Source organism: Hemitrygon akajei, chromosome 14 (assembly GCF_048418815.1).
Source record: "Hemitrygon akajei chromosome 14, sHemAka1.3, whole genome shotgun sequence".
NCBI lineage: Eukaryota > Metazoa > Chordata > Chondrichthyes > Myliobatiformes > Dasyatidae > Hemitrygon > Hemitrygon akajei.
The window spans coordinates 31,513,243-31,539,172 of record NC_133137.1 but is presented as its reverse complement, the minus strand read 5'-3'; the positions used below and the strand labels follow the sequence as shown (position 1 = coordinate 31,539,172).

Below are 25,930 nucleotides of genomic sequence, written 5' to 3'. Positions count from 1 at the left end.
TCCGAAGACACCGAAATCAGAGAAACAAGGCAGTGTTCCACCAGAAAGTATCCATCAGTCACATTTAAGTGAAAGAACAAATCCCAGCACTGAATGTAAACTGATTCTGTCATGTTTAGGAGCAACATTTACTAAGATAACTATCCCTGATCCACAGTGAGTTGGATAGCCAGCATTATGTAATGCAATAACACACTTTCATAGTGAATAATACTTTCTGCTGATACCGTCACTACAATTACAAATCACTATTCCACTCACAGACCCCTAACTTAAATGGCAGTTGCTGTGAATGCTAATTCTTCAAGTCAGTCTGAACCAAACTTAAACACAAATGACGTTTGCAGATGCTGGAAGTCCAAAGCAACGCACAAAATGCTGGAGGAACTTAGCTGGCCAGGCAGCATCTATGGAAAAAAGTACAGTCGGCATTTTCAGGCCAGTCCTGCTGAAAAGTCTCAGCCCAAAACGTCGACTGTAACTATGAAAATGGACAAGGGAGTGCCAGTGGATGCAGTGTACCTGGACTTTCAGAAAGCCTTTGATAAGGTCCCACATAGGAGATTAGTTGGCAAAATTAAAGCACATGGTATTGGGGTTAGGGTACTCGCATGGATAGAAAATTGGTTGGCAGACAGGAAACCAAGAGTGGGGATTAATGGGTCCTTTTCAGAATGGCAGGCAGTGACTAGTGGGGTACCGCAAAGCTCGGTGCTGGGACTGTAGCTAATTGCAATATATGTTAATGATTTAGATGAAGGGATTAAAAGTAACGTTAGCAAATATGCAGATGACATAAAGCTAGGTAGTAGTGTGAAATATGAGGAGGATGTTAGGAGAATACAAGGTGACTTGGACAGGTTGGGTGAGTGGGCAGATGCAGTTTAATATGGATAAATGTGAGGTTATCCACTTTGGTGGCAAGAACAAGAAGGCAGATTACTATCTGAATGGTGTCAAGTTAGGAAAAGGGGAAGTACAATGAGATCTAGGTGTTCTTGTACATCAGTCACTGAAAGGAAGCATGCAGGTACAGAAGGCAGTGAAGAAAGCTAATGGGATGTTGGCCTTCATAACAAGGGGAATTGAGTATAGGAGCAAAGAGGTCCTACTGCAGTTGTACAGGGCCCTGGTGAAACCACACCTGGAGTATTGTGTTCAGTTTTGGTCTCCAAATTTGAGGAAGGATATTCTTGCTATTGAGGGAGTGCAACGAAGGTTCACGAGGTTAATTCCCGGGATGGCGGGACTGTCATATGTTGAAAGATTGGAGCGATTGGGCTTGTATACACTGGAATTTAGAAGGATGAGAGGGGATTTGATTGAAACATATAACATTATGAAGGGATTGGACTCGGTAGGGGCAGGAAAAATGTTCCTGATGCTGGGGGAGTCCAGAACCAGAGGCCACAGTTTAAGAATAAGGGGTAGGCCATTTAGAACAGAGTTGAGGAAAAACTTTTTCACCCAGAGAGTTGTGGATCTATGGATTGCTCTGCCTCAGAAGGCAGTGGAGGCCAATTCTCTGGATGCTTTCAAGAAAGAGTTAAATAGAGCTCTTAAAGTCAAGGGATATGGGGAGAAGGCAGGAAAGGGGTAGTGATTGTGGATGATCAGCCATGATCACATTGAATGGCGGTGCTGGCTCGAGGGGCCGAATGGCCTACTCCTGCACCTATTGTCTATTGTCTGTACTTTTTTCCATAGATGCTACCTGGCCTGCTGAGTTCCTCCAGCATTTTGTCTGTGTTGCTCAGACTTCCAACATCTGCAAAGTTTCCCTTGTTTGTGAAATGCTGGAGGAATTCAGCAGGTCAGGCAGCACTTTTGGAAATGAATAAACAGTTTACGTTTTGGGCCGAGACCCTTCTTCAAGGTTGAAATGGAAGGGGGAAAACGCCAGAATAAAAAAGTGGAGGGAGGGGAAGGAGGATAGCTAGAAGGTGATAGATGAAAATAAGTGGGTGAGAAAGGTCAAAGGCTGGAAAGGAAGGAATCAGATAGGAGAAGAGAGTGGACCATAGGGGAAAGTGAAGGAGGAGGGAACCCAGGGGGAGGTGAGGTGATAGGCAAGTGAGAAGAGGAAAGAGGCCAGAGTGGGGAATAGAGGAAAGGGGGAAGGGGAGGGAAAATCAATATTCATGCATCAGGTTGGAGGCTACCCAAACAGAATAAAGGTGTTTCTCCTCCACCCTGACGGTGACCTCATCTTGGCACAAGAGGAGGCCATGGACCAACACGCCAGAATGGGAATGGGAACCAAAAATTAAAATGGTAAGTTCCGCTTTTAGCGGATGGAGCAAAGGTGTTCGATGAAATGGTCCCCCAATTTACCACACGTGCAAAGGTGGCCACATCAGGAGCATCAGACACAATAGATGACCCCAGCAAATCCACAGGTGAAGTGTTAACCAAACTTAATTTTTCAACTTATTTTAGAAAGGATATACTGACATTGGAGAGGGTTCAGAGAAGATTCATGAGAATGGTTTCAGGAATGAAAGGGTTACCGTATGAGCAATGTCTGGCAGCTCTTGGGCTGTATTCCCTGGAGTTCAGGAGAATGAGGGAGGATCTCATAGAAACATTCAGAAGGCCTGAACAGATTAGATATGGCCAAGTTATTTTCCATGGTAGGGGATTCTAGGACAAGAGGGCACAACTTCATGATTGAAGGACATCCTTTTAGAACTGAGATGCAGAGAAATTACTTTAGTCAGAGGGTAGTAAATCTGTGGAATTTGTTGCCACGAGTGGCTGTGGAGGCCAAGTCATTGGTGTATTTAAGGCAGAGATAGATAGGTTCTTGATTAGCCAGGGCATCAAAGGGTATGGGGTGAAGACAGGGGAGTGGGGATGACGGGAAGAATTGGATCAGCCCACAATTGAATGATGGAGCAGACTCGATGGGCTGAATGGCCTACTTCTGCTCCTGTGTCTTATGGTCTTAACTACATCACCTGTTCTGACTGCCATGTAGATATTATACCTCTCACTCTATATCCCCATTGATTATATGCATGCTTACCAAAGCTGTGTAGTTCTTGTTGACAGTCCATTAACACCACGTTTCTTCATTGGTATGATCCAGGTGCGGGTCAATAGGACTAGGCAGTTCAAATGATTTGGCACAGACTGGATGGGCCGAAGTGCCTGTGCTGTAGTTTGCTATGACTCTATGTATCTTGTCATGTAGTTTAAGACTCTTATTCTGTACTGTGAACCATTTACATCTGAATAACTCAGTTGTGGCAAAGCTTATCTTTTGAGTAGTAATCATTTTTCAACTTTCAGCAGTTTTTGCTTCAACTAGAACTAGTCTTCTTGAAGTGACATGGAACAGCCAACACTAGATGTACCCTGTCATGTAATTTTCCAACTCTGTACTCTGAAAGTTTCTTTTCCCTTTTAACCACTTGGGAAATTTATGGAATAATTCTTTGCCTGCAGAGAACCTACTGAAATGGTCTGGAATGTCAAAAATTTATGCATTTAAAATAATTTCTCTGAACCAACATGCAGACTACACCTGAAGGCCATAAGACCAGAAGACATAGGAGTAGAATTAGGCAGTTCAGCCCATCGAACCTGCCCTGCCATGGCTGATCCTGGATCCCACTCAACCCCATACACCTGCCTTCTTGCCAGTCCTTTGATGCCCTACAGGAAACAATCAACTTCCAACTTAAATATATCCACGGACTTAGCTTTCACTGCAGTCTGTGGCAGAGCATTCCACAGATCTACTACTTTCTGGCTAAAAAAAATCCCTCCTTACCTCTGTTGCCCCTCAGTTTTGAGGCAGTGCCCTCTAGTTCTGGATACCCCCACCATAATAAACATCCTCTCCACATCTACCATATCTAGTCCTTTCAACATTTGGTAGGTTTCAATGAGATCCCCACGCATTCTTCTAAATTCCAGTGAGTACAGGCCCAAAGCTGCCAAATGTTCCTCACATATTAACCCCTTCATTCCCAGAATCATCCTTGTGAACCTCCTCTGGACTCTCTCCAATGACAACACATCCTTTTGGAGATATGGGGCCCAAAACTGTTGACAATACACCAAATACGGTCTGATTAGTATCTCATAAAGCCTCAGCATTATCTCCTTGCTTCTATATTCTATTCCCCTTGAATTAAGTGCCAAATTGCATTTGCCTTCTTTACCACAGACTCAACCTGTAAATTAACCTTCTGGTAGTCTTGCATGAGGATTCCTAAGTCCCTCTGCTGCTCTGATGTTTGAAGCTTCTCCTCATTTAGAAAATAGTCTGTACTATTGTTCCTTTTACCAAAATGCATTATCATACATTTCACTGTATTCCATCTGTCACTTTTTGCCCATTCTTCCAATTAGTCTAAGTCCTGCAGCAATCGCATTGCTTCCTCAGCACTACCTACCCCTCCTTACTCTGAACTCTAAACACTGATGTCCCGAGCTGCAAAAGAGTCATGCTAATTGTCATGTTGCCGTGGCTCTCCATCATTGCCAGAACTTGTGCATAAACTCCAGCATTCCCCATACTTCGAAAGAATGATAGTGACTATAAATTGCTTTAGGGTGTCTGGGGGATGAAAATAAACATAAGCCTTTCTTTTTACATTGGGGCAAACAGTAGTTAACACTCAACCTCATTTTTCCAATGAATGATTGTTTTAGTTACAAGGTTTTCAATTAGAAGCTTAAAAGCTAAAGGAGATTTGGCACGTTCCAAATACTTTACAGATGCACTGATGAAAGTACCCTGACTGGTTGCATTATGGCCTGGTATGGCAATTCCAATGTAGAGGCCACAGAGACTAGTGTTCACTACCCTGGGTCAATCATGGCCCAACCCTCCTGAAACCATCCAGATGAGCAGCTGCCTCTGGAAGGCGCCATCTATCATCAAGGGTCCCCACCATTCAGGTCATCCCCTCTTCTAACTGTTCCTGTAAGGCAGGAGGTACAGAAGCCTAAAGTTCAGCACAGCTACTTTACTACAACCATAAAGTTCTTCAAATGACCTGCACAACCCTAACGCTACCTCGGCAACAGAACATTACGACCACCTTCAGCATTACCACAAAGATGGAAGGGGGTAGGTTCAAGGGGGATGTGAGGGGTAAGTTTTTTACTCAGAGAGTGGCGGATGCCTGGAATGTGCTGCCTGTTACGGTGGTAGAGGCAAACACAGTGCTGCTGGAAAGTTTGTGAACCCTAAAGAATTTTCACTATTACTACATATGACCTAAAATGTGATCAAATCCTCATGTAAGTCCTAAAACTAGATAAAGAAAACCCAATTAAATGAATAACACCAAAAACATTATACTTGTTCATTTATTTGTTGAGAAAAATGCTCCAATATTACATGTATTTGTTGGGACAAGTATGTGAAACTCTGGGGTAATCCCTTCTACAAAAGCTATTTGGAGTCGGGTGTTTCAATCAACGGGATGGGATTGGAGGTGAGAGTTGTAGAGGTGCCCTGCCCTAAAATAAGACACACAAAGTCAGGTTACTGACAGAGCCTGCTCTTCTCAAGAAAGATCGGTTTATGTGCAGCAGGCCTCAATCAAAACAACATTCAGAGGACCTTAAAAGAAGAATTGTAGAGATGCATGAAGCTGGAAAAGGCTACAAAAACATTTCTAAAGACTTGAGTGTTCATCAGCCCACAGTAAGAGAAGTTGTCTACAAATGTAGGATACTCAGTTGCTGTTCTCTGTAGGAACTGGCAATCTGCAAAGATCACACCAAAAGCACCATATGCAATGCTAAAGGAGGTGAAAAAAAAGCAAGGGTACCAGCCAAAGACCTGCAGAAACCTCTAGAATTTGCTGAAGTCGCTGTTCATGTGTCTGCTTTAAGAAAAACTCTGAACAAGAAAGGACACCATGGAGGAAACCACTGCTCTTCAAAAAAAATATTGCTGCACGTCTCATGTTTGCAAAAGACCACCTGGATGTTCTACAACACTTCTGGGACAATGTTCTGTGGACAGATGAGACAAAAGTTGAACTTTTTGGCAGAAACGTGCATTGCTATGTTTGGAGGAAAAAGGACACTGCACACCAACACCAAAATCTCATCCCAACTGTGAAGCATGGCGGAAAGAACATCATCGTTTGGGGCTGCTTTGCTGCCTTAGAGCCTGGACAGCTTGCAATCATTGAGGGAACATCGAATTCAAAATTGCATGAAGGCATTTTACAGGAGAATGTCAGGGTCTCAGTCCGTCACCTGAAGCTTAATAGAAATTGGATAATGCAACAAGACAATGATCTGAAAGACAAGAGTAAATCAATAACAGAATGGCTTAAAAAGAAGAAAATTTGTGTGTTGGAATGGCCAAATCAAAGACCTGAACTTAATCCTATATAAATGTTGTGGAAGGACCTGAAGCAAGCAGTTAATGCAAGGAAGCCCATTAACAACCCAGAGATGAAGCTGTTTTGAAAGGAAGAATGGGCTAACATTCCTCCAAACTGATGTGCAGGACTGATCAACAGTTACCAGAAACATTTGGTTGAACTTATTGCTGTACAAGGGGGTGGTGGGGGGGAGGTCACACCAGTTACTGAAAGGAAAGTACATGTATTATTGGATTATTTTTTTCTCAATAAAAAAATGAACAAGATAATGTTTTTGTGTTATTTATTTAATTGGGTTCTCTTTACCTAGTTTTAGGAAGATCTGATCAAATTTTAGGTCGTATTTGTGCAGAAATAGAGAAAATTTTACGGTGTTCACTAACTTTCTAGCATCACTGTGTGTGAAAGAGGCTTTCAAGAGACATTTTGATAGGCACATGAATGTAATGAAGATGGAAAGATATGGACATAGCGTTGGTAGGAGATATTAGTATTTGGGCATTTTTAATTTGCACAACATTGTTCCTGTGCTGTACTCTTCTATGTTCTATTAGCTTGTCTATAACACAAGAGATTTTGCAGATGCTGGAAATCCAAAGCAACACATGCAAAATACTGGAAGAACTCAGCAGGTCAGGCAGTGTCTATGGAAAGGAATAAAGAGTCAATGTTTTGGGTTGAGACTCTTCATCAACTATGTTTTACTCTTCCAGTTTTCTTTATCTTCACTATCTTGTATATTTATGTAAAGTTTCTATATAGTTTATGTTCTGTGTTATGTTTTGACTGTACCTACATGCCTGTGATGTTGCTGCAATCAATCTTTCACTCTACCTGGACCTCGACATAATGAGAAACTTGACTAGTTTTCAGGGTGGTGGTGGTGTGCAGATACATGTCTACCAAGGCACTCCTTTCCTCTGCTAGCCTTCAGGTTACCCTTGGGCAAGGTGTAGCCCCTGCTTAGCCCCCTGATCAGGATCACGTGAAACCATGGAGCAGGTGGTGGATGGTCGTACGAGCAGCCGGTGCGCATCACAAGTACAGGTCATGCGACCACTGATGCCAGGCAGACAACCTCGAAGAGTATTGATAACGGTTGGGGTCACCCGTTTTGCAAAGACACTGCCCAGAAGAGGGCAATGTCAAACCACTTCTGCAGGAAAATTTGTCAAGAACAATCATGGTCGAGACCATGAGTGCCCATTTCACATGACACAGCATATGATGATGCTGGAGAGTTTTCACCAGGAACAAAATCAGCACTAGAAGCACCACATAAGAACAATGTATAAGAGGCAGAGGCAGGGGCATGGCATGCCCTTCGACCCCTTATGCCAGCTCCAGCATTCAGAGAGACCCTGCTGAGTCTTTAGCTCCAGACCTGCAACAACTCAATGTCCCTTGTTTTTATTTAACACCCAGAAACTTGCCAATCTCTTTCCTGAATATACTCATCATTATTCTGTCGGGAATTCTAAGGATTCTCTGATCTCAAGGTGAAAACAAGAAGCAAAGGACATTTCTTAGGCAGAAGAGTTTCACAAGCATCAGAATCATGTTTACTATCACTGACATACGGTATGTCATGAAATTTGTTGTCTTGTGGCAGCAGTACAATGCAATACATAAGATACTATAAGCTATAATAAAAATATATAAAACACTAAATTAGTAGTGAAAAAGAGAGCAAAAATAGCGAGGTAGTGTTCATGGGTTCATTGGCTATTCAGAAATCTGATGGCAAAAGGGAGGAAGCTGTTTCTAAAATGTTGCATATGTGTCTTTTGGCTCCTGTGCCTCCTCTCTGATGTTAGTACTAAGAAGAGAGCATATCCTGGGTGAAGGAGGTCCTGAATGATGGATGCCACCATTCTGAGGCATTGTCTTTTAAAGATGTCCTTCATGCAGGGGAGGCTAGTGCTCATGACGAAGCTGGCCTGAGTTTGCAACTCTGCAGCTTTTGCTGGTCCTGTGCAGTGGCCCCTCCAAACCAAGCAGTTAGAACAACACACACAAAATGCTGGTGGAACGCAGCAGGCCAGGCAGCATCTATAGGGAGAAGCACTGTCGACGTTTCGGGCTGAGACCCTTCGTCAGGACTAACTGAAAGGAAAGATACTAAGAGATTTGAAAGTAGGAGGGGGAGGGGAAAATGCGAAATGTTAGGAGAAGACCGGAGGGGGTGGGGTGAAGCTGAGAGCCGGAAAGGTGATTGGCAAAAGGGATACAGAGCTAGAGAAGGGAAAGGATCATGGGACGGGAGGCCCAGGGAGAAAGAAAGGGGGAGGGGAGCACCGGAGGGAGATGGAGAACAGGCAGAGTGATGGGCAGAGAGAGAGAAAAAAGAGGAAGGGGAAAAATAAATTAGGGATGGGGTAAGAAGGGGAGGAGGGGCAGTAACAAAAGTTAGAGAAGTCAATGTTCATGCCATCAGGTTGGAGGCTACCCAGCCGGTATATAAGGTGTTGTTCCTCCAACCTGAGTGTGGCTTCATCTTGACAGTAGAGGAGGCCATGGATAGACATATCAGAATGGGAATGGGACGTGGAATTAAAATGTATGGCCACTGGGAGATCCTGCTTTCTCTGGTGGACCGAGCGTAGGTGTCCCAGTCTGCGTCGGGTCTCACCAATATATAAAAGGCCACACCGGGAGCACTGGACGCAGTATACCACACCAGCCGACTCACAGGTGAAGTGTCGCCTCACCTGGAAGGACTGTCTGGGGCTCTGAATGGTGGTGAGGGAGGAAGTGTAAGGGCAGGTGTAGCACTTGTTCCACTTGCAAGGATAAGTGCCAGGAGGGAGATCGGTGGGAAGGGATGGGGGAGGGATGAATGGACAAGGGAGTTGCGTAGGGAGCGATCCCTGTGGAAAGCAGAAAGAATGGGGGAAGGGAAAGATGTGCTTGGTAGTGGGATCCCGTTGGAGGTGGCGGAAGTTACGGAGAATTATACGTTGGATTCGGAGGCTGGTGGTGTGGTAGGTAAGGACAAGGGGAACCCTATCCTTAGTGGGGTGGTGGGCGGATGGGGTGAGGGCAGATGTGCGGGAAATGGGAGAGATGCGTTTGAGACCAGAGTTGATGGTGGAAGAAGGGAAGCCCCTTTGTTTAAAAAAGGAAGACATCTCCTTTGTCCTGGAATGAAAAGCCTCATCCTGAGAGCAGATGCGGCACGGACGGAGGAATAGTGAGAAGGGGATAGCATTTTTGCAAGAGACAGGGTGGAAAGAGGAATAGTCCAGGTAGCTGTGAGAGTCTGTAGGCTTATTGAGTGTACTGAGTGTAAGCAGTTAGAATGCTCTTCATGGTACATCTGTAGAAATCTGCTAGACATTCCAAATCTCTCAAACTCCTAATGAAATGTAGGTGCTGACATGCCTTTTTCATAATTGCATCAATATACTGGGCCCAGGATAAATCTTCAGAGATGTTGGCACCCAGGGACTTGAAACTGCTCAACTTTTCCACTACTGACCACTCGACAAGGACCCAGCTATTCACAATCTGGCTAACAACCGAGCTGAAGGGAAGAAATATTATATTTCCAAGTCTATTGATGATACAAATCCATTGGGATTTGCAAATGAGCAAGAATGTAAAGGAACTTCAAGGGAATATAAACAAGTGATAAGAACATGCTGGATGAACATATTGCCAAAAAGTGTCATATCATCCACTTTGATATTCAAAGCAGAAGAAAAAGAATTGTTTTTGAAGTGATGAAAGACTGGGAGATGTAATGTCTAAGGAGACCTAGGTGTCTTGTAATAAATCATGGAAGACTGGAATGTAGTTGGTGGAATTAACAGGAAGGTACGTGATGATTATTAGAAAATGAGTTGAGTACAATAGAATACACATCTTACTGTATTTACATTGGTGTGGGTGAGAGTGTACTGATATCCTTAAAAATTATATGGAAGGGGTGCAATAAGGATTCATTGTGCTGGTTCCAGGGGTGATGGATTTGCTGTATGAAGAGATATTGAGTTGATTGGCCCAATATTTTATCAAGTTTAGAACAATGCAAGGTGATCATATTGAAACATGCCGACATTTTAGCAACAACATGCTGGGGGAATCTCAGCAGATCGGACACCATTTAGGGACGATGTTTTGGGCTGAGGTGCTTCATTGGGACTGGAAAGGAAGGAGAACAGAATAAAAAAAAGGGGGTGGTGGTGATGGAGGAGCATGAGCGGGCAGGTTATAGGTGAGGGGTAGATAGGTAGGTGAGGCAGGGAGATGAAAAGGAATGATATGAGAAGATGGGCATCTGATAGAAGCGGACAGTAGACCATAGAATAAAGGTAAGGAGGTGGTGAACCAGAGGGAGTTGAAGGGCAGGTTGTGAGGGGGCAACAGTAATGAGGGAAAGCAAAATGTGGTGGGGGATCACGGGAATGGTCACCAGGTATCAACTTCTCCCGTTTAAGTTTTTTCCAATTTGATGCAGGGAGATTTGCCCAGGCTGAAGTCTGGAGCGAGGGATCACAGTCTCAGACAGAGTGAGCTATTTAGGACCAAGCTGAGAGCAGTTTCTTCCTTCACAGGTTGGTAAATCTTTGAGGGTTGAGGAGACCTAGTGACTGGGTGCACTCATAACAGAATGATAGATTTCTGGGTATTAAGGGAGTCCGAAGCTATGGGCACAGTGCAGGAAAAAAACAGGTAAATCATTCACTATCTCGTCGAATGGTGGCACAGACAGCGAGAGACCATAAGTTCTCTTTCTGCTAATTCTCATCCTCTTGTTACCAGCTCCGCCCTTAATGGCGCAGCTTCTTGCGTCGGTGACCTCTGGTTCCAGACTCCCCCGGCGGGGGGAATCAGCTTGTTTACCCCGTCGAGACCCACAAAAATCTCATTGATTACCTCCCCCCCCCTCCCTCCCTCCCTCCCCATGGGAGAAGGAGGCATCCGCATTTGCAAGTTCTTGGTGCGGTCTCTCTGAAATGCACGGGTTCCCCGCCAGAGTCTGATGTTGATTGTGGCATTTTCCCAGCGAACAGGTTGTTGCGCCCGTTGTGCCGGCGGTGTAATACGGAACTGTTCCGGCAGAGTATGTTGTGTTTGCGGCAGCGGCGTGTGTTCATTGTTTGTTTGGGGTTGCGAGCTGACGGCCCGTGGCCCTCCTCCAGCACTGGAGGTTGGACCAAGTTGGGCCACTCTCGGAGGAGGTGAAGGGTCACTCCGGCAGGTGCAAATGGTGGCAGCTGCGGGAAGCTGATGGCACCGTAGCCTAGGGCAAGCCGCGTTTCTCAGGTATGGACTTTCGGTCTGATCCGGGAGGCGGGTGGAAGTCTGGATCTGCTGCCGGGACAGTCCTCGGTGTTCCTTCTCGCTGAAGTTTAAAGGAAGTGGTCCGAACCGCAGGAGGTGCGGTTGGGCTTTTGCCAGATAGATCGTGAAGTTTGCTGGAGGTTGGATGTCGGCCCGGCCAGGGGGGGACACGTTGGCGGCAGGAGCGGAGCGGAGCTACCCCTCGGTATTAACCCCCAGCCCAAAACTCGCTCCTCTATACCCTTGATCCCAGAGTTTGCTTCGCACCTAACACCCACCCTCCCCAACCACCCATGCTTCCCTCCTCCGCTCCGCTACCCTCACCTACCCCCTACCCTCTCCTTCCCCCACCTAACCCATCCGTACCCTCTCCTACCCCTTTGATATTCTCTCCATCCTCTTAATCCCGTTTGAACGGAGTTGGCTTTCTCCTCCAACACCCCCCAATGCGTTGGTCTCCCCCCTCCCCTTTTCCCCACCGTCTCCCGCACCACCCCGAGAGATTAACCTCCGCGTTGAGAGCGAAATGTTTCCTATCCTGGGGTAGAGGAGTCGGCTGTAGAATCACCCGCACAAAAGAAACTGTTGTTCTTTCAGAATTGTTTTGTTTGGAAGGGGTTGTATTTTACACGAAGCCTGAATGAATTTGCCCTTTTCCACAAGAATAAAGCGCCTGGTGTAGTCTTTAGAAAATGCTCTTCAACACATTTAAATACTGTACCTGTATTTGTTGGTTGTTGGGAAATTGAGATGAATCGACTGCGGGGTGGGGGGGGGGGTGAAGAACCTCTGTATCCCCCCCTTCCCTTCCCCCACGGAAGATTGTCACAAACTGCATTGTTCAGGGACTGAGGGCAGATTGCAGACTCGACGTTGGGACCTATCCTCAGTCAGGCATCTCGAAAGAACACAGTAACTTGGCAACACGTATTTTTAAAAAAATATATATTCTGCTTTTAAACCCGCCAGAGAAGCGGGATCTTACAACTTTCTTTTCATTGAATTTAACGCTGGTGCATTGTAAATTGTGCGGGCTTGTCGCATTGTTTAGGATTTTGACATTCCAGGGACAAAAGAATCGTTTACAGATAGGATGGAAAATCAGTCTGTCTGAAAATCTTACACACTGGTCTGTTTGGATATTATTCTGTTTCCCTCTTAGTAACTTTTTGGACGAACCCTTTGTCCTGTTGTCCAATTGTTGCAAGAAAACATTGTTGTAATATTGTCATGCTTCAGATTTATTTATGTTAGTGGTCTTGTGACTAATGACACAGTCTGAACTCCTGTACTTTTTGTTGTATATAAAATGGGCTGCTGTCTGTGTTTTTGCCAAAACTGGTCCCACCCAACTGCAAAGTTATCAGAATAGTATTGTGTTCTGTTCCAGGATGCCTAAGGCTTGATAACTTGCATGTTCCAATCTGCAGAGTTGCAATAGTCTGCAATTGTTACTGACACTCACTTGCATTTAAAATAAACTTGTGAGAATTTAACATCCTAGTTTTTAATAAATATAAGATTAATTTTAGAAGTACCAAGAGACATTTGGGTAAATATGTAGATAAGTTTGGTGTGTACCAGGAGTTTCCAGCCTGGGGTCTGTGGACCCCTTGGTAAATTGTATGGGTCCATGGCATAAAAAAGGTTGGGAACCCCTGGTTTAAAAGGCTATGGACCAAACGAGGACAAATGGGACTAGCTAAGGTGAAAACCTTGGTCGGCAAGTCCAAAGAGCCTGTATCCATGCTTTATGATATTAAATCTGAGCTTTGAGTTGGATGAAAATGTAGCGTGGTTCTAATTTTGGATCTTGCTCAATTGCTGGACATTTCTGAGTTGTCTGTTACACAGATTAACAACAAAGGTAGACTTGGACCTTTGTGCCATAATTCTAGAGAGTTAAAATGGATGTTTCATTTTATCTACACGGGCTGTGCATAATGGGGCCTGATAACCATTGTGTGACCGATCTATTTTAAACTTGTCTCAGGTAATGTGCAACTTTGTCGCTTGTTTGCGAGTGGGAGTGATATGCCAACTAGTTCATTATGTTCCGTATTGTGTGGTGTGGGCAGTCATGGTCTTTTTATGACCATGATTGCTTTTCACAAATTGTTCTACAGAAGTGGTTTGCCATTGCCTTCTTTTGGGCAGTGTCTTTACAAGAAGGGTGACCCCAACCATTATCAATACTCTTCAGGGATTGTCTGCCCGGCTTCTGTGGTCGGACAACCAGGACTTGAGATATGCACCAGCTGCTCATATGGCCATTCACCACCTGCCCCCATGGCTTCACGTGACCCTAATTGGGGAGGTGGGGCTAAGCAGGTGCTACACCTTGCCCAAGGGTGATCTGCAGGCTAGTGAGGGAGGGAGCACCTTACACCTCCTTTGGTAGAAACGTTTCTCCACCCTGCCACCCAACTGGTATCTTCTTGAAATTATGAAGTATCTAGCCTGCTCTGGATCAGTAAATGTAGAAATATCAGAAACTCTGAGCAAACCTTTGCCATTTTGCTAACCTCTCATTTTTAATTTGTCTTCAGTCTTGTTTGGCTTTTATTGTGTGGCTGGTGATTTGCTTTATGTCCACGGACCCCTCAGTTAATGGTGGGGGACTATTGCATTAGAAGAGTTTGGGAACCCCTGCTCTAAGATGAGAGTTTTGTGTGAAGCTGTTGCTGACTGCGTGGAAAAGCATACCGTCCACTTGAACGGCAGATACTAGACTTCTGCTTTGAGAAGATGCTGAAATAGGAGATGGATCTGGGCTTCATGGATGTGTCCAGTGTAGATTTATTGAAGATTATTGGTTGCAAAGGAAGCTGAGAAGTGGGAATATATGTAAAAGGGGGAAAAACAAATCTTATTGCATTGTATTTATGACCTTTGCTTTGGGAACTTTGAATCTGCTCGGCCTTATAGTATGTCATATTTCATGGTATCCCGTGAAATGTATTCCCTTTCTCTTATGGTCTTCTGTCCTCTCTGATCAGTTTCCATCCTCTCCAGCCCTTTATCTTTCCCACCCACCCAGCTTTACCTTTCACCTCCTCTTCCCCCTACCTTTTTATTCTGGTGTCTTCCACCTTCTTTTCCAGTCCTGAAGAAGGGTCTTAGCTCAAAACGTTGACTGTTTATTCATTTCCATCGATGCTGCCTGACCTGAGTTTCTCCAACATTTCCCAAGTTACTTTGGATTTCCAGCATTTGCAGACCTTCTTGTGTTTATGTCATATTTAAGGACGCTTTTCATATATTGCAGTGACAGAGCAGATGAACATTTTTTGCATATGTGGTCATATGTTTAGTAATTGTGAAAAGGTACAAAGCCCTACATTATGAGGGCACTTTATAACGTGGAAGTTTTCTGGTGATTATTCATACTGCAGTGTAATTGAGTCTGGTTCCTAAAGAGTGTGCTATAAACAGTGGTAACTGATGTAAAAATAATGTGCCAACACAGTGAAGGTACAGCACAAGAACGCAGGCGTGTCAAACGTATTACATTAACCTTTCTTGAATGGGTATAACATAACTTGGATTTGTGCTATGCGGGCCTTTGGATGCAAAGGATTGGAATATAACGTTCAAAGTAACTTTATTATCAAAGTACATTGTGTGATGGTTAGCACAGCGCTTTACAGTACAGGCAGCCCGGGTTTAATTACCGCCACTGACTGTAAGGACTTTGTACGTTCTCCCTGTGACCTCATGGGTTTCCTCCGGGTGCTCGGGTTTCCTCCCACAGTCCAAAGACGTACCGGCTGGTGGGTTAATTAGTCGTTGCAAATTGTCCCAGGATTAGGCCAATCAGCGGTTGCTGGGCAGCGTGGCTTGAAGGGCTGGAAGGGCCTATCCCACGCTGTATCTCAATTAGTGAAAGCAGATGTCGCAATGTTTTACCCTGAGATTCATTTTCTTGCAGGCATTCATACCAGAACAAAGAAATACCACACAATCAGTGAAAAACTACACACAAAGTCTGACAATTAACCCTATGTGCAAAAGAAGACGCGATGTTCAAATACAAATAAGTAAATAATGCTGAGGATATGATTTGCAGTGTCCTTGAAAGTGAGTACATAGGTTGTGTTCACTGTTTAAGTGAGTGAAGTTATCCACACTGGTTCAGACGCCTGTTCCTGAAGCTGGAGGTGTGACTCCTGAGGTTCCTGTCCCTCCATCCCCAATGGCAGTAGTGAGGAGAGAGCACGGCCTGGGTAGTGGCGGTCCTTGATGATGGGTGCTGCTTTCTTGTGGCAGATGTGCTTAATCATAGGGAGAGCTTTTTCTGTAACGGACTGCTCTGTATCTACTTTTTGTAGGCTTTTCTGTTAGAAGGTATGTCATAGCTAAGCAAAGCAATGGTTAAGCACATGCAGAGTACTAAGTAAATCTGGGAACCATACCATATCCCAGAACCTGTTTTGTTAGCTGTAATTTTGGGCATCACTTAGAAGCTTGGAAGGAGTGTGGTTTGATTTACTAGAATAGTTATTGAACACAAGAGGTTAAGTTATGAGAAATAGTTCCACAAACTGTGGGTTGTGTTCAATTTGATTCAGGGTCTTAGACTTTGCAAACGTAGATGAGGAAAAATGTTTGTTAGTTGGGGAGTGAGTATTAAGGAAATAAGTGAAGAATGAAGTTCAGGATTTCATGAATGACTTTGGGCTGGTAAGAATTTGAGGCTTTCGATTTCAATTGCATGAGGTTGGCTGTCTTAGGTAATGCATAGTTGTATAGCTTGTTTGCAGGTGGGAATAATGAATCAACCAGTTTCTCAGTACCAGCCCCACGTAAATCAGTGTCGGACTGTCAAAAGTTCTGAGCAGAACTATTGCCATTAATCTGCCATCTTTAATCTTTGAGGTGTTAATTATCACTGTGTGATTGATTTTAAATAATGCAAAGTTTTAAGGGAAAAGGGGTAAAGATTAGACTCAAGCCATAAAAAATTACAATATTTAATTGAAAGGTCAAACAACTACACTTTTAAAATACGAGATTCTGCAGATGCTGGATTGAACAGAACAGGAGCAACCAATTAGTCCAATTGTCCAATTATCTTGGACAAAGTAATCTGTTTTACCGGTGACCTATCAGTTCATAAAAGATTTATTCTCTTCACACCAGGGTGATGTGACTTTAGTGTTTACCAAAATTCCTAAATCGACAATCTCTGTCATAAAGAAGGACAAGGAAGTAAGTTCATGTGCAGACCCTCAGTTCTCCCTCTAGGTCATATTTGGACTTGTACGGACTACTTCTGCATTGTTGCTGTGTCTAGTTCCTGTGACATCCCCCTTTGACAAACTTCTATAGATGTGTAGTGGAGAGTATACTGATTGGCTGCATCACAGCCGGGTGTGGAAACACCAAGGTCCTTGAACAGAAAATCCTACAAAAAGTAGTGGATATGGCCCAGTCCATGATGAGTAAAGTCCTTACCACCTTTGAGTACGTCTGGCCGAAGCACTGTCGCAGGAAAGTAGCATCAGGACCCACCATCCAGGACATGCTCGCTCGCTGCTGTCATCAGAAAGAAGGTACAGGAGCCTCAGGACTCACACCACCAGGTTCAGGAACTGTTATTACCCCTCAACCATCAGGCTCTTTAACCAAAGGGGATAACTTCACTTGCCCCATCATTGAACTGTTCCCACAAGCCATGGACTCACTTTCAAGGACTCTTCATCTCATGTTCTCGATATTTGTTGCTTATTTATTTATTATTATTATTTCTTTCTTTTTGTATTTGCACAGTTTGTTGTCTTTTGCACACTGGTTGAACACCCAAGTTGGTGTGGTCTTTCATTGATTCTGTTGTGGTTATTATTCTATGGATTTATTGAGTATGCCTGCAAGAAAATGAATCTCAGGGTTGTATATGGTGACATATATGTACTTTGATAATAAAATTACTTTGAAAGTTGAACTTTAAACTGCGATGAGCACTTCCTGCAGAGACTGCAACAGTTCAAGAAGACAGTTCAACCCTCAAAGCCAATTGGAGTGAAGCAATAAGTTCTTGATCTAACAATGATGTCTGCATTCCATACTTATAAAACTAGCTTTATCTTTTCCATAGGTGCTGTAGAACAGATATATTGGATGTTATGGAAAAACCAAGCATGATAGACAAATATTTCAGTTGATTGTCAAGTCTGAAATGCTCCAGTCATTGTTCTGCTGGAGGATTTTACAAGTAATTGAAAAAATATAGTTAATTGTATTGGTTCAGTCAAATCACAGCCTCCCTTAGCATCTTCTCATTGCCTTCCACTGAAGAAATGGATGATGATTACAGTGCAATTCTTGTCTTTGGGTGAAATAAGTCCCATTTAACTATTTGTTAGTCTTCATCAGAAACATTCCATGTATTTGTTTTGCTAATTTAGTTCCCTTGTTACTAATTCATTTTATTGAGGCAAGTGTATTGTGTGGTCCAGGTGGTCCTGTTCTTTGTCCAGAGCACAACTTAATCCTGGTAATTCTGTATGTGGGAATTCAGTCATGCAGCTGCAAAGTTTTATTGCTGGGTGGCCAGATTAATTGTCAGAGATGCTTAGACCAGTTTTTGAGAGTTGGGGCAGTCTGATATTGGACAGGTTTAGTTAAAGGTGGATCCAAAGGACTGTGAGCCCATGGTGTTATATTATTGACTCCAATCTTCAGAGCGAGGGTAACAATGGAGATGACATTAAAGTGACAGCATAAACAATCTCCCTGGCCCTATACCCGTCCCTGGAGTATCTGGACAGAAAACACACCCATGCCAGTCTATTGACTACAGATCTGCATTCAGTACTATTATTTCAAGCAAACTCCATCAAGACCTGAGAATCAATACCTCTCTCTGCAGCTGAATCCTCAGTCTCCTGACTAACAGACCGCAGTCAGTGAAGGTAGGCATTAGCACCTCCGCCAAGACTATTCTACACACTGCTGTCCCACGAGGCTGTGTCGTCAGCTCCCTATTCTACCCCCTGTACCCCCGTGACTGTGCGCCCAGAGTCTGCTCTAACTCCATCTACGTTTATAGGTGATACCACTGTGGTGGGCCACACCTCTGAGTTCTGAGTCAGAGGACAGAAAGGAGATAGAGAGATTCGTGGCATAGTGTGTCATGACACTTTCCCTCAGTCAACAAGAGTGTATTTCCTCCTGTCTAATACCTCTACTTCCTCAGGAGGCTAAAGAAATTTGGTAAGTCCTTGTCAACCCTTACTAATTTTTATTGATGCACCTGATTGGATGCATAACAGCTTGGTGGCACCTGACTGCAGACCACTGTGGACACAACTCACCTGTGGACTCTGTCTATACTTCTCGCTGCCTCAGTAAAACAGCTAGCACAATCAGTCTCCCACTGCAGAAATTCTCTCTCCTCCCCCTACCATCAGTTGGAAGGTACAAAAGCCTGAAAGCACATATCACCAAGCTCTAGGGTCTCCTGTCCGACTCTTATCAGACACTTGAACAGGCATTTTGTACGGTGACATGGATCCTCGAGCTCACAACCTACCTCGTTATGATCTTGCACCTCATCATTTACTTGCTCTGCATTTTTTGGTAGCTTTCCACCTCATTCTTCATTGCTTTTATTTTACCTTATTCTAGCTCAGTGCGTTGTGTAATGATTTGCTCTGTATGAACAGTACTGTATACAAAGCAAGTGTTTCACTGTATTTTGGTATGTGTGACAATAATAACAAGTCAATCACTCGTATTGTGCCGTGTTGTATGGTGTAGGCACCTGGCACCTCCCACCTCCTTTGGTAGAGACGTTTCTCCACCCCGCCAGCTGCAAAATAAGCCAAAACCAGTCCCAAAACAAATGATTGGAGATGTGAATTCATAGGATATCTGTACAAATGTCAGTAAGGCAACTTCACAATAGAACTGGGTGTCTCCAGCTTTACTGTCTTTTCCTGTTTTACGGTCTGACGCACAGTTGAGAACTTTGATGCAATTGGGCTCTTCTGTTTTATTTGCACTATAGCACAAATTCTGATGTAGTCGACACAGTTTGTGGACCGGACTCTGTAGATCGTGTTATGATGGGCTTCTGGTTTTATATCTGTCCTTTTTTAGTTGCTATTTTGTGCAATTTCTGATCAGGGCGGACTGGCTGTGCAGCCTGAAATTAACGAGCTACACGGGTAGGTTGCTTGGACTGTTCCGATGATTTATGGTTTGGGGATTTATGTTCTGTGTTATTGACTCGTTTTTTTGCCATTTGCGTGATTTATTTTATTGAGATACAGCATGGAATAGGCCCTTTTGATTCTGGCCTTCTGGCCCTTTTAGGCTGCCCAGCAATCCCCTGATTTAATCCTAACCTAATCACGGGACAAACTTACCGTAACCTACCAACCGGTATGTGTTTTGGACTGTGGGAGGAAACTGGAGCACCCGGAGGAAACCATGTAATTACTGGGAGAATGTATAAATTTCTTACAGGCAGCAATGGGAATTGAACCCAAGTCACCTCTACTGTAAAGCATCATGCTAACCACTACGCTGTGTGCCACCCTGAGTTTTTTTTGGACATTTGGTTTGATGCTTTTCTTTGGATAGTTTCCATGGTTTTCTTTGTTTGTTTTGTGGCTGCCTACAAGGAGATGAATCTCTGGGTTGTACACTGCATAAGGTTCGTCCATCGTCGTCGATGAAGACCTCGACATCATTAGTACTTTTTATGAGGTCAAGTTGCTAGCTCGACACTCAACCCAGCACGGACGGAGAGCATGCAAGGGAGCTGGCCGGATTCGAACTCCGGACCTCTCGCCCAGAATTCCAGCGCTGATGCCACTACGCCACCAGCCGGCTTATTGGTGGTGTCAAGACTAGCACTTGATTTGGATTTAAGTGAGGGAGAGTTGCACAGCGTCAGCCTCACTCTCTCTTCCCAATTCCCATCTGGATCCAGTGGTAAGACAAGAGTCCAGATGGCTGGAGATGGGACTAGGCGCGGTAGGTGACCAGGACATCCTCTGAGTCTTGTCGTGCTCTACGCGTTCCACGACGCTTGCAGAGACCGCCTTCTTGGCTGTTGGACCTTCCATTGGTCTTGTCCACTCAATCCGCCGGAGTCTGTCTTCACATGCTGGGATCGACAACTCCCTACCTCACCGAGGGTTTGAGACCTGTCGGCTACCCTCACCTGGTTTAGCCGGCTTGTCGAAGCCGTTGCCTGGGGTGTGGCCGCTGTCGCATGCAAACAGCTATGGGGAGCCACAGATGAGAGCTGAGTGCCAGGTTGGGACCAAAGGTGGACAAACCGCCTGAAAAGGACGCGACATGTTGCCCCAGCAGAGGTGCTACCCCTCCCTGACACCCCATACACCCCCATACTGCATTCACACTTTGATGATAAATGCCTTTTGAACTTTGCATGCAGGTTCATGGTTACAGGAAATATTGCAATGCTGTGGAGGTGACATGTGTTACTTGAGGGGCTGTCATAGTTAATAAGAAACCACAGGGCAGATTACCAGATTGTTGGACAATTTGACATCCTGTTTGAGCTTGAAGTGAGCTTCCAACCGCATAAACCACATCATCACCCAGATTACGGGAGCTCCACCTCCCGTCGTTGCTGTCTTGTTCCAATATTGTGTGCTGTCATCATCCGTGTCAAGGCTTTGCCACCATTGTCCATTTACACGTGCTTCCCTTTACAGTTCCCACTTCTCATTAACTTGAACTGAGTCCGAACAACTCTGCCCAGGTGCTAATGCCATATCTCATGTCACCCATCATCCTGTTTAGGAGTTTTGCTTTAATTATAAAATTGTCCCCCTTCTTTTCCAATACTGTGTGATCTGTGAATTTTATCCTCCCTACTTCTCTAATCCCCAGCCATACAAATATTAGACCATAAAACACAGGAGCAGATTTACTCCATTCGACCCATCGAGTCCACTCCGCCGTTCCATCGTAACTGAATTATTATCATCTATTCTCCTGCCTTCTCATAACTTTTGATGCTCTGACAAATCAAGAAGCCATTAACCTGTGTTTTAAATATACCAAACGACTTGCCCTCCATAGCCGCTTGTGTCAATGAATTCCACAGGTTCACCACCCTCTGGATAACGAAATTGTTCCTCATCTCTGTTCTAAAGGAACAGCCTTGTATTCTGAGGCTGTGCCCTCTGGACCTAGACCCTCCCACAATAGGAAATATTCTCTCCACATCCATTTTATCTAGGCCTTTAAATATTTGGTATGTTTTAATGAGATCCCCCCCCCCCCCCATTCTTCTAAACTGTAGTTATGACAGGCCCAGGGCCATCAGAGCTCCATGTTAGCCCTTTCATTCTCGGAAACCTTCTTTGGACCCAGGAGGGGTTATGAGAATGCCAGTATATCCTCAGATATGAGGCTCGAAGTTGCACGCAGTACTCCAATTGTGGCCTGACTGATGCCTTAGAAAGCCTCAGCATTGCATCCTTGTGTTTATATTCCCGTTGATATGAATGCTAACATTGCATTTGCCCTCCTTACTGTCTATTCCCCTCCGTAGATGTCGCTTGACTCGCTGAGTTCCTCCAGCATTTTGTGTGTGTTACTCAAGATTTTCAGCATCTGCAGAATCTCATGTGTTTATATTCTTAACAGTAGCTGGGCCAAGCACGTTAGTGAGAAGGAAAAGGCTGTGGCATTTACAAATTATTTCAAATAGAAGTCTCATCTACAAGATCCATGGGTTCATGCTTCCTTCTGGGATTCCCACCACTCCAGTAGCTAATCTGCAGCCAAATTGCTTCTACCTCACATTACTTCAGAAAATGAGATTGCTGTCCAATATCATTGCCACCTTCAAGCTCCGGGAGCCCCTACCAAAGAAATTGTAGCAATAGCTTCACCACATAAACTGTACAAGGCAGCATAATTATGGGCAATTAATGTGTAGTTAATGCTTATCTTGACTGTGATGACCACATTTTGTCTGATTCTGAATAATAAAAAGTAATTGCTGGTTTTTCTTTGTATTTGTTTGGGCTCAGTATTTATCACTGTCATCATTACGTGTCGTGTCAATCATCGTTCTTAGCAAATGTTTCTTCCGGGCAGTGTCTTTACAAGACAGGTGACCCAAGCCATTATCAAGACTCTTCAGAGATTGTCTGCCTGGCGTCAGTGGCCACATAACCGGGACTTGCGATATGTACAAACTGCTCATACGACCATCCACCACCTGCACCCATGGCTTCACGTGACCCTGACCGGTGGAGGCTAAGCAGGTGTTATACCTTGCCCAAGGGTGATCTTCAGGCTAGCGGAGGGGAGGAGTGTCTTATACCTCCTTTGGTAGAGACGCATCTCCATCTCTTTGTTCTGGCTCTTCTATTTTGCCCATTGCGGAGTGATGGAAATCAGAGATTGCAGAGCTGTTTTAATGCCTCGGGTCTCCAACTTCTATATTAAAAAATTCATTAAGGTTCACGTGTCAGAAGACTGCAGTGTGTGTACCTCCGTATGAAGGACATTGTCCATGCTGATTTGTGTCCAGTGATACGTAGTTCATATCTGGACACCACTTCCAGGAAAGACACCTTTGCCCAGTCAGGCTAGTTATGCAGAAGCAGGGTTGTATTGTTTGAGCAGCATGTAAACAGGACCTGATGAGAAACAGAATATGCTTGAAGTGTTCAGCAGGTCAGCCAGCTTCAATGGGAGTGGAACTGTGTTCCACATTCCAGGGCTTATTCTGTGTAACGCCCTACAAACACTAGAGATTATTGTCAAAAAAAGGCCCTGTCTCTGGCTTTTGTACTTTATACATAGAATCTATTACCTTGTCAATGCCACAAAAATATAGATCAGACACCACAAATGAAAAACATGCACTGTTTGTGTATAAATTGTATTTTAAAAATATTATTTTTGAAATTTTAAAAGAAATTCAGGTGTTGTTCTCTGCAGCCTGACATGGAGGGAGGGAGGGCTACATGGGGATGAATAAAGTATCTATCTATCTATCTATCTCAGTGTTCCCTTTGAATTACTTATACAGCAGCTATTTCTCACCCCTTCCACCATTTCCCATTCAACAGGCACTACATACCTGTCGATGTCACCCACTCCTGTCCCAGTCCCCTCCACCCTCACCATCTGCGAGACCACCCTCCCCTCCCCGTCACGGTTTATTACAGCTGACCCGTGCTCATTTAATTTGTTTCACGGGCTCTGTGCTGGTACAGATTGCAAAGGAAAGGCTGCCTTCTTTGTGAAGCTTTAGGACTCGGGCACAATTAAGTTTCCAAGCCACGGGTTCAAAATCAAAACATTTTTTGGTTGTGCTGTGCTGTGACCGTGTAATGCCCCCCTCCAGATGCTGAGGAAATTCTATACCTTGGGCTCCTGTGTTAATAACTGGTTAGATTGACTATAATGGATACTTGCCTGATTTGTATTGAGAAACTCAGAGAGTTGCTGTGGTAACCTTGGGGTGAGTTACAGGTTGGTATCTAAGTTAAGGTGCACAGATGGTCTGCATATGAACAACTGGATACCTAGAAGTCGGTCTGTGCACCCTAACTGGAGGGTTTGGCTGGAGGTTAAACTATACCCAGATAATACATTGTAAGCATGCAACGAGCACCAGATTAAAGATGGAAGTAATGAGACATTTGCTCTGCTAATTATGTTAATCTTGACAGTAAATGAAGGGGAGAAGTAGCCAGGAGAGTGAAGGTGGCACCAACTGCCTTTTAGACAACATGACAGTTGTTTGGAGTGAAAGGACTGCACTGAGAAGAGAGATATTAAAAAGCAGTGTAACAGTTTTGTACTTTACTGAATATTTTAATTGTGTTGGCGTTCAAAGAGTTTTTTTCTAAAAGCCTGGTTTCTATGACTGTGTGAATTGAGGTTTTATTTTTATCGGAAGAGGAATTTGAGCATTTATTGTGTTTGTTTCAGCCCATTCTCATCTGAGAACAAAAGCATAACTGTAGAACACTCAAAGGGAACATTTAACCCATTGTATGCGCACCTGCTTTCTAACACATGGCCATTTTAGTTCAGATCTCCCGCCTGTTCCAAAAACCTATAAGATGGAAGCCGAATTAGGCCATTTGGTCCATCGATTCTGCTCTACCATTCCATCATGGCTGATTTATTATTCCTTTCAACCCCTGACAAATCCCATCATTTAGTTATAGAACAAGTCCAGTTTTGGCAGCACTATTGGATATTTCACCATCCCCATTGTGGTTTGCTTGATTGGCACCCATCCATTAGATCAGGGATTCCCAACCTGAGGTCCTTGGACCCCTCAGTTATTTATTGAGATATAGTGTGGAACAGGCCCTTCTGGCCCTTTGAGCCAGCACCTCTCAGGAACCCCCAAATTAACCCTAGCCTAATCACGGGACAATGACTAATTAACCTACCAGCTGGTACATCTTCGGGCTGTGGGAGGAAACCAGAGCACCCAGAGGAAACCCACACAGTGACGAGGAGAATGTACAAACTCATAAAAGACGGTGGCGGGAAATGAACCCAGGTGGATGGTACTGTACAATGTTGCGCTAACCACCATGCTGCCTCAGTACACTCCCCCTATCCATCACAAGTACAAGTGCACAGATTACTCTTCAAGGCATTTCCCAACCTTTGGCCTCCACTGCAAGAGCAATAGTTGCATGTGAACACCATCACTTTCACATCCATCCTGCACTAACTTGGAACATTACTGCAGTTCCCCAGTTGTTGCTGGGACTAATTCCTGTAGTATTATCACCTGAGGGTTAGTATCACTCGAGATCAAAGTAAATTTACTATCAAAATATGTATATGTCACCATAATATTACCCTGATAGTGGGCATTCACAGTAGAACAAAGAAGTACAATAGAATCAATTAAAACCTGCACACAGAGACTGACAAACAACCAATGTGAATGAGAAGACTATGCAAATACAAAAATAACAAACAAACAAATAAAAAATATATGGATAGATAATACGAATAACATGAGTTATAGAGTTCTTGAAAATGAGCCCATAGGTTGTGGTATCAGTTCAGTGTTGAGATGAGTGGAGTTAGCCAGTCTGGTTCAAGAACCTGATGGTTGAAGGGTAATAACTGTTCCTGAACTTGGTGGTGTGGGACCTAGGCTCTTGTAGCTCCTACCTGATGGTAGCAGCGAGACGAGAGCAGGGTCTGGTTGGTGGGGGTCTTTGATGGTGGGATGCTGCTTTCTGTTCTGTGCCAGCAGCAACAGACCACAAACGGAGTCAGGGTTTAATGCTAAA

The 25,930-nt window shown here is 44.2% G+C and overlaps 1 protein-coding gene across 4 annotated transcripts in view; it reads left to right on the top strand.

The window, feature by feature from the left end:
- The first annotated feature begins 11,429 nt into the window (after window positions 1-11,429).
- The window catches only part of LOC140738451 (uncharacterized), a 268,214-nt gene continuing 253,713 nt past the window's right edge, over window positions 11,430-25,930 (top strand). For 3 of the 4 annotated variants that reach the window (XM_073065743.1, XM_073065744.1, XM_073065742.1), the window contains exon 1: window positions 11,437-11,633. The gene's annotated coding sequence lies outside the window, so the exon portion shown is untranslated. Of the gene's footprint in view, window positions 11,634-25,930 lie in introns of all 4 variants that reach the window. The other variant, XM_073065745.1, reaches the window with a different exon arrangement.